Here is a 7,905-nt window from a genome sequence, read left to right as displayed (position 1 = left end):
AATTCAAGGCGTTAAACGCCTCATTTACGCCTGAAAATAGGTTGTGTGAACCCAGCCTCAGAGTGCATGTTAGGAATTTAACTAATAGATTTCATGGTTAGCAATTACTAGTGGAGTGCTTGGCCACGTTCACACGTATATGGACTCCATTGACAATGCATGTGAATTGGGGACGCAGAGACTATTGCGCACTATGGCAGAGTAGGGAGGTATCTCCTTGCTGTAAAGGGAAGTGTCCCCTTTTATATATATATATATATATATATATATATATATATATATATATATATATATATAAATATATATATATAGTGTGATGTCTCATGAGCCAGGGCTGTAGAGACACGGCCCTGGTCATGAGTAACTGCTTCACAACAAGGCAGGAAAATTAGTCATTGTCCTGCTTTGTCTGGAAGCCATATAGACAGGAGATACTGTTTGATCTCCTGTCTCCATTTCAAACTTCCCGCACGTGCTGGTGGGCGGGAGCGCTCTCGTGCTCATGGGTCGGCCGGTGACGTCACATCACCCATGTTAGTTTTAGCTGGGGGTGAGCGCCACTCACTTCCTGATAAGAGCGTAGTGGCAGGGTTTAAATAACCATTCGTCGGTACGCTCAATAGCTGGGTCCTGCCACCACACCACCAACGATACCTACAGCTGGTTCCTGCCACCACACCACCAACGATACCTCCAGCTTGGACCTGCCCTCACCACTCCACCAACGCCGGTACACCTGTCCTGCTGCCTGTCTCCTGCCATGCGGATCTCCAGACCTCTTCGTTCCGGATCCTGTTCCCCTGCTCCACTAACGCTAAGTATCATAGTGTAGCCACAGCTACACTTTAACCCTCTCTCTCTCTCTCTCTCTCTCTGTCTTCCCCTGAGTTAACCCTTGCTGCCCCTGAGTCCCTGAGTTAACCCCTGCTGCCCCTGGGTCCCTGAGTTAACCCTTGCTGACCCTGAGTTAACTCTTACTTCCCCTGAGTCCCTAGTTAACCCTTGCTGACCTGCACATCCCCTGTCATAACCCTGGTTAACCCTTTCCCACCTGACACATTACCTGCATCTCCCCATGAGTTAACCCTTTTCCACCTGCCAGCACAGATCTATTGTTAACCCTTTACCTGACTTCCCCGGTAACCCTTTATTCTCGACATCTCTTGCAAACCTTTAGTGTACAGGGATAGTTACTTAGACGGGAGTGGGACCGAAATAGTGAGCGTGTGAGAATTACAACATAACTTATGTGTATGTATTGTAACACAACGTATATATGTATGTTTAGGTAAGTGGGTGGTGGTATAGATTAGGATTGTGATACTTTGTTTATACTGTGACATGTGGTGTCAGTGTATTCAGTACACATTAAGTTGTTTATGTGTATTGGGATACACTGATATTATATTGTGATTATTTACTGTGTTTAGTGTATTTTATCTAAGTTTGATTACTGTTGTATTAATAAATATTACCTTTATTTACTTACAATCGTATTCCCTAAATGAGTAGCAAAGAAAGTAGACTAACGTTAATACAGGAAAAAGGTAGAACTAGGCATAACCGTAGTGACCCTGATATAAAGGAGGTAGTAGTAGTGGGTGACACTAGCAGGTGAATCCCGCTATTACTCTACCGCCTTTTACACCTGCTTTGCCACTTACTAGACTACAGGCCATTTGGGCAGGATCCCTAAGCAGGCCAGCGTTATGGCATCACTGGATCACGCCGGTCTACGCAAGGATCCCGTGGGTGTTGTGGAGCAGTTCCGGTTATCACGAGAACAGGGCCAAGGTAGAGTACAATTTTTTCATTTATTTCTTTGGGGAGCACTGTCTACAAGGGAGAGGGGGTGGGCTGTATTGCACTATCTACAAAGGCGTGGTGGGGGCTGTATGGCACTATCTACAAGGGCGTGGTGGGGGCTGTATGGCACTATCTACAAGGGAGAGGTGGGGGCTGTATGGTAATATCTACAAAGGTTAGGTGGGGGCTGCATGGTACTGTCTACAAGGGGGAGGTAGGCGGCACAGTCTAAAAGGGGGAGGTGGGGCTGTATGGCACTATCTACATGGGGGAGGTGGGGGACTGTATGGAATTGTCTACAAGGGAGAGGTGGGGCGCACTCTCTACAAGGGGGAGGTGGGTGGCACTATGTACAAGGGGAAGGTGGGAGCTGTATGGCACTCTCTATAAGGGGGAGGTGGGGACACTGTCTACAAGGGGGAGTTGGGGGGCTGTATTGCACTATCTGCAAGTCGGAGGTGGAATCACTATCTAAAAGGGGAAGGTGGGTGGTACCATCTACAAGGGGGGACTGTATGGTGCGGTCTACAAGGGGGGTCACTATCTACAAGGGAGCTGTGTGGCACTATCTACAAGGGGGCTGTGTGGCACTATCTACAGGGGGCTGTATAGCACTGTCTACAAGTGGGCTATATGGCAGAATCTACAGGGGGTCTGTATGGCAGAATCTACAGGGTGGGCTGTATAGCACTATCTACAGGGGGGCTGTATGGCACTATCTACAGGAGGCTGTATGGCACTATCTACAGGGGGGCTGTATAGCATTATCTACAGGGGGGCTGTATTCCACAATCTACAGGGGGGCTGTATAGCACTATATACTGGGGGGCTGTATGCCACAATCTACAGGGGGGCTATATGGCACAATCCGCAGGGTGGCTGTATGGCACAATCTACAGTGGGCGCTATCTACAAGGGGGAAAGTGTGTGACACCCAGGGGAGGGGGGGGGGGTCAAGTAAAAAAAATTCTATGGAGCCCAGTCTTTCCTAGTTACGCCCCTGCTTGGCAGCAATCACATACGCATTATATCATAAGTAAATATCACCAAAGCCAGTGGGATCTGACAATAGTTTTATTTTATAGGGTCAGACCTGGACCATTAAGAGAGAACACTGATGCAGTAGGGTCCTGTGATGTGCACCAATTTTACAATTTTTACTACCAAAATGTCATTATTTTCTGACTGAAATAAGTTTAAGTAATTGGCCGCAAGGAGACAAAGCACGTCAGCCATACCCGGACATTGAAGACTAACTATTCCAGCCTACACCAATGGTAAGCAAGCAAATGGGGCTGTTATGGAAGCATCTTGCAGTTATGGGGGCATCTGTGGCAAACATTTATTGAGGCAACTGTGGCGGGCACTTATAGTATTAGGGCTTGTGCACATATACCAGATGGATACAATGGAGCCATATATGGTGTCCATCCTTTCCATTCAGCAGGACATTGGTCTTAATGTCCCATTTGAGGGAACATGACATGTTATATCCCTTCAAGCATTTTCTAACCGCATTTAAAGATGTCTGTCATTAATAGCAAACACTTTTGCAGTAAAAAAAAAAAAAGGGACACACATGATGCCATTTAAAACAATAGGATAAGTTGTACCACCACTTTCTCTCCAAGTTTTATAAAAAAAATGTCAGGGGGGAACTGAGGCTGAGCACCATAGACATGACACGTACATATGGAAGTATTATGGAGACATCTATGACTGGAACACTGTTATGGAGACATTTGTGGCTAGTAAAAATTTTCTTTTATGTGTGTGTCACAATGGGAGAGGGGATCCTATGCTTTATTTCTGTAACTATATTTGAGAATTATTGTTGTACTTCCATGTCTCTCCTTTTTAATATACAGTGCCTGCAAGCTAATAAACTACATATTACTACACCATTTCATGTCAACGTTAACTACTGTTCTTTACCTTGAGAACGGTGAATCTGTGGAATAGTCTACCTCAGGCGCTGGTCATAGCAGGAACAGTAGATGGCTTCAAAAATTGGTTAGATAATTTCTTAGATCAAAAACATATCGGTGCTTATGTACATTTATAGAATTCGTATTTTGAATGTTGATCCAGTCTGATCACCACTTTTTTTTTTTCCTTTTTAGGGAAGGTTGGTTCATGCCTTATGGAATTTTTATCCTTCTCTGGATCAATAGGAGTAAAGCAAAGTTTTAAAGTTTACCCATACCGCTTCCCTTCATCTACATCCTCATATCCCTTGGTTGACCTTGATGGGCATGTTTTTTTTCAACTGTACTAACAATGTAACAATGGAACTATATCATCCGCCTCATAGTGGGTTTTCCCTTCCTCTGGATCAATACTGTAGAATTATAGATCGGACATTTTTTGAACCTTATCTTCTATGTAAATATGTAACTATTTAAAGCACGTTTAACGAAACATATAATAATTGAACCTGTTTCATAGTGTAAAGTCCTTTTTACACCGGCCGATAAGCGGCCGATGCAGCGAGCGCCGATCAATGAGACATCGTTGATCGGCACTCATTTGCTCTGGTCACATGGAGCTATGGATGGGGACGAGTGGTCGTTACTCCGATCGCTCGTCCCCATACATTATTATCATATTTCGGCAGCGCTTCTCCCTGTTTACACAGAGAGATGTGATGCCGACAACGATAATATTTGACTTTACTTTTATATTTTAAAACTATATGACCAGCAGATGATTGAGCGTTTGCTCATTCATCTGCTGATCGCTGCCCTGTTTACACAGGGCAATTATCGGCAACGAGCTTTATATGAACGCACGTCTGCACGATAATCTGGCAGTATAAAACCCCCTTTAATGGAATTGAAGCAATATCTTTCCTGTGAAGATACATCATTACTCTCCTGATAGGCAGAACAACGCTGGAGAGAAATCATTTTGACAGAACATTGTGTTAGAAAGCTTTATGACAGTAAATATAACACACTGCATCCTAGCAAGGATTACAACTTTTTTAAAAATCTCTTTTATTTTCTTGCATTAAACAAAAACAATTGTGTTCCAGCCGACTCTGGCTTAATAGTCATCTGAGGCACAATGTATTATTCATGCCATTCAAGAACTGAATGACGAGAAAAGACAAAAGAAAACTTCAAAAAACAAACAAACCCCATAGATCTGGATAGTTTTGCTCATCCCCCACCATTGAGACTTGGGAATCCCCCTTGAAGAATGAATGAGAATGGGCAGGGAATTGAGAATACCTTTGAATGCCTCCTTCTTGCTGGTGCCTTGGTTTGTTCCATCATTACAATGAACAATAAATGTAAAATATGAGAGCTGAAATACAGACAGTCTTCATTCAGGCAGAAAGACAAAGGAATCCCCTGTGGGTGAGCATTTTCCTTGCATTGATTCCATATTGACATTGTTACTTTTTCACACACCTCGATAAATAAACTTTACCGGGGGATATTATTACTATGATTCTGAGAAATTCAGCCGAGAGATGGGAAGTGTGGCATGTGCTACGAATGTCATAAATATATGTGCTGTATAAGAACATATTGCTGTCTAGGATTATACGGGAAGAAACATAGATGCAGGGGTCAATGTCTAATAACATTACATTTTGTTGTGATTAAAGGGCAGGGAATGTGTCATGTATTTCATTGTACTTTAATGAATAATATGTGAGTATATAGATAATAAATAATGGCCCACATTTACCAAGACCAGGGAGGCACAAAATACACCAATTTTATCACAGTGGTAATAATTTTAGCGCATCTTTCATAACCTGTTAGACTCTTTTCTCTTCCTTATACCACTTATGACTTGGCGTATTTTACGCCTACATTTTTGGTGCCTGTTTTGGTGCATTTTTAGTGCACAATGGCACATTTTAAGCCAAGTATATTTCTTGCAAACCTCACCCCTTACTAAGCCAAACCCCCTTTCTGGAACACCATCATGAAGCTTACAGTACAATAGAGCTAGCATTAACTCACCCAACTTCCAATGATAATGAAGTGACTCTATCATTCTATCTCAGTCTGTAGAGTAAGGGTATGTTCACACGGGCTATTTTCGGCCGTTTTTCGGTCCGTAAACAGCCCAAAAAGCAGCTAAAAAGTCAGAAGCAGAACGCCTTCAAACATTTGCCCATTGATTTCAATGGGAAATACGGCGTTCTGTGCTGACAGGGCGTTTTTTGCGCACCCGTTTTTCAAAAAGCTTCTGGAGCCATTTTTGGAGCAGTTTTTCATTGACTCTATAGAAAAACAGCTCCAAAAACGGCCGTAAAAAACGCAGCGAAAAACATGACTTTGAATAAAAGACGTCTGAAAATCAGGAGCGGTTTCCCCTTGAAAACAGCTCCATATTTTCAGAAGTTTTTTGTTAAGCGTGTAAACATACGCTAAAGCTAACTAGTGAGCTACAAGCAAAAAAGAAATGTCAGCCTATTGTGTCCTCTCCAGTGGCCAGTGTGAAAACTGGAATATTTGATAAAATTTTGTTACGTGGAAAGTCACAAAAATAAATAAAGCTGTTTATAATTAATTTTTAAAAAAACGGATTAAATAAGGTGTCATTTTCTGATGTTACATTCTCTTTAAAGAGGTTGTCGATGATTAGAAAAAAGGATCTTTTTTTTTTTTTCAGAAGCGACACCACGCTTGTCAATGAGCAGCAGACAGATATTGTGGTAGATGTACTAATGTGTTTGCAGATCGAATGTGTCATAAATTGCACAAAAATCGGGCACATCTTGGTGCAGTTTGTCGCAATTATTGTTAAACCAGATGTTTGCGCCTCACTCAAAACATTTTAAAAGTATTCTGAAAAGGGCGCGTGGTGTAACTGAAATAAGGCGTGACTTAAGATGAGCCATTTTGCGCCCAAAAACTGGCACAAAATTCTTTTGCAAACTAAGCAAAATCAAAAGTTGTGTAAGAAGGAGAAAGTGTCTAGCAGGTTAAGTAAGATGCACCATATTTATCATACAGCATTTGCCACTGTGATACATTTGGTGCATCTGCCTACAGCCTTGCCTAAGTTTACACTGTCTAAATCTTAGACTAAATTAGTACATATGATCCATTGTTTTTAAAAGCAAAATGTTATGTAAATTAAATACGTATTAATGGATAAATGTATCACAGTGTTAATTTTCGGACTGAGGTACCTTAGTTCTTCCAAAAGAGATGATCCTGAGGGCCCACCCTTCAACTATACAGAACATGTGCATGTCCATTTATAACTGCATCATAAACTATGCACATGTCACCAGGGCCGCCATCAGGGGGGTATTAGGGGTAGTAGTGTAGGGGGCCCGGCCAAACTTAATTGAAAGGGGGGCCCGGCAACTGCCGCGACTTGCCTTTGGTAGAAAAAAACAGGCCCCTGCAATGGGGCCTGTTTTTTTCACCAAAACAATGTCGTGAGCTGCGGGCCCCCCTCTCGTTTAACACCGCCGTGAGCTGCGGGCCCCCCTCTTATCACCGCCGCGAAACACCGCCCGCTTGCGCGCGTACGAGCGAGCGCACGAACGACCGCGAGCGCGCGAACGACCGCAAGCGCGCGCGTCCAGGCGCGCCGCCGAGAGGGAGGCGGTGCGCCCGCAACACAAGATCCAGGGGGAAGGACAGGACAGCACAGCACAGCCACACTGGACAGCGGCGCAGTCTACTTACCTGCTGGCCCGCCTCTGACTCGTCCTCCTCGTCCTCCTCCTCGTCCGACTCCGCCTCCTTGTCCGACTCCGCCTCCTCCTCCTTCTCCAGAGCGTGGCTGCGTAAGGAGAGGGGGAGGAGTCTAGTTGTTGCGCGGCGGCAGTTCTACGATCCCCGCCATTTTCTGGAGCCTGGAGGTGAAGGTGAAGGATGACATCTGGACCGAAGACATCGCCTGAAGAGGACTGGAGTGGGAGCAGCTCTTCTGACACGGTGAGTAAAGTGTCTCAAAGTGCTGTTTATGTATGGCCCTGTTCACACAGAGTATTTTGCAGGCCGAAAAAATCTGCCTCAAAATTCCTTAAAGAATTTTGAGGCAGATTTTGAGGCAGATTTTGACCTGCCCACACTATCTTGCCGCGTTTTTTGCTGCGTTTTTTGCCCGCTGCGA

The sequence above is a fragment of the Rhinoderma darwinii genome, chromosome 8 (genome assembly GCF_050947455.1).
Source record: "Rhinoderma darwinii isolate aRhiDar2 chromosome 8, aRhiDar2.hap1, whole genome shotgun sequence".
In the NCBI taxonomy this organism is placed as follows: domain Eukaryota; kingdom Metazoa; phylum Chordata; class Amphibia; order Anura; family Rhinodermatidae; genus Rhinoderma; species Rhinoderma darwinii.
Note: the sequence above shows the minus strand (reverse complement) of the source record.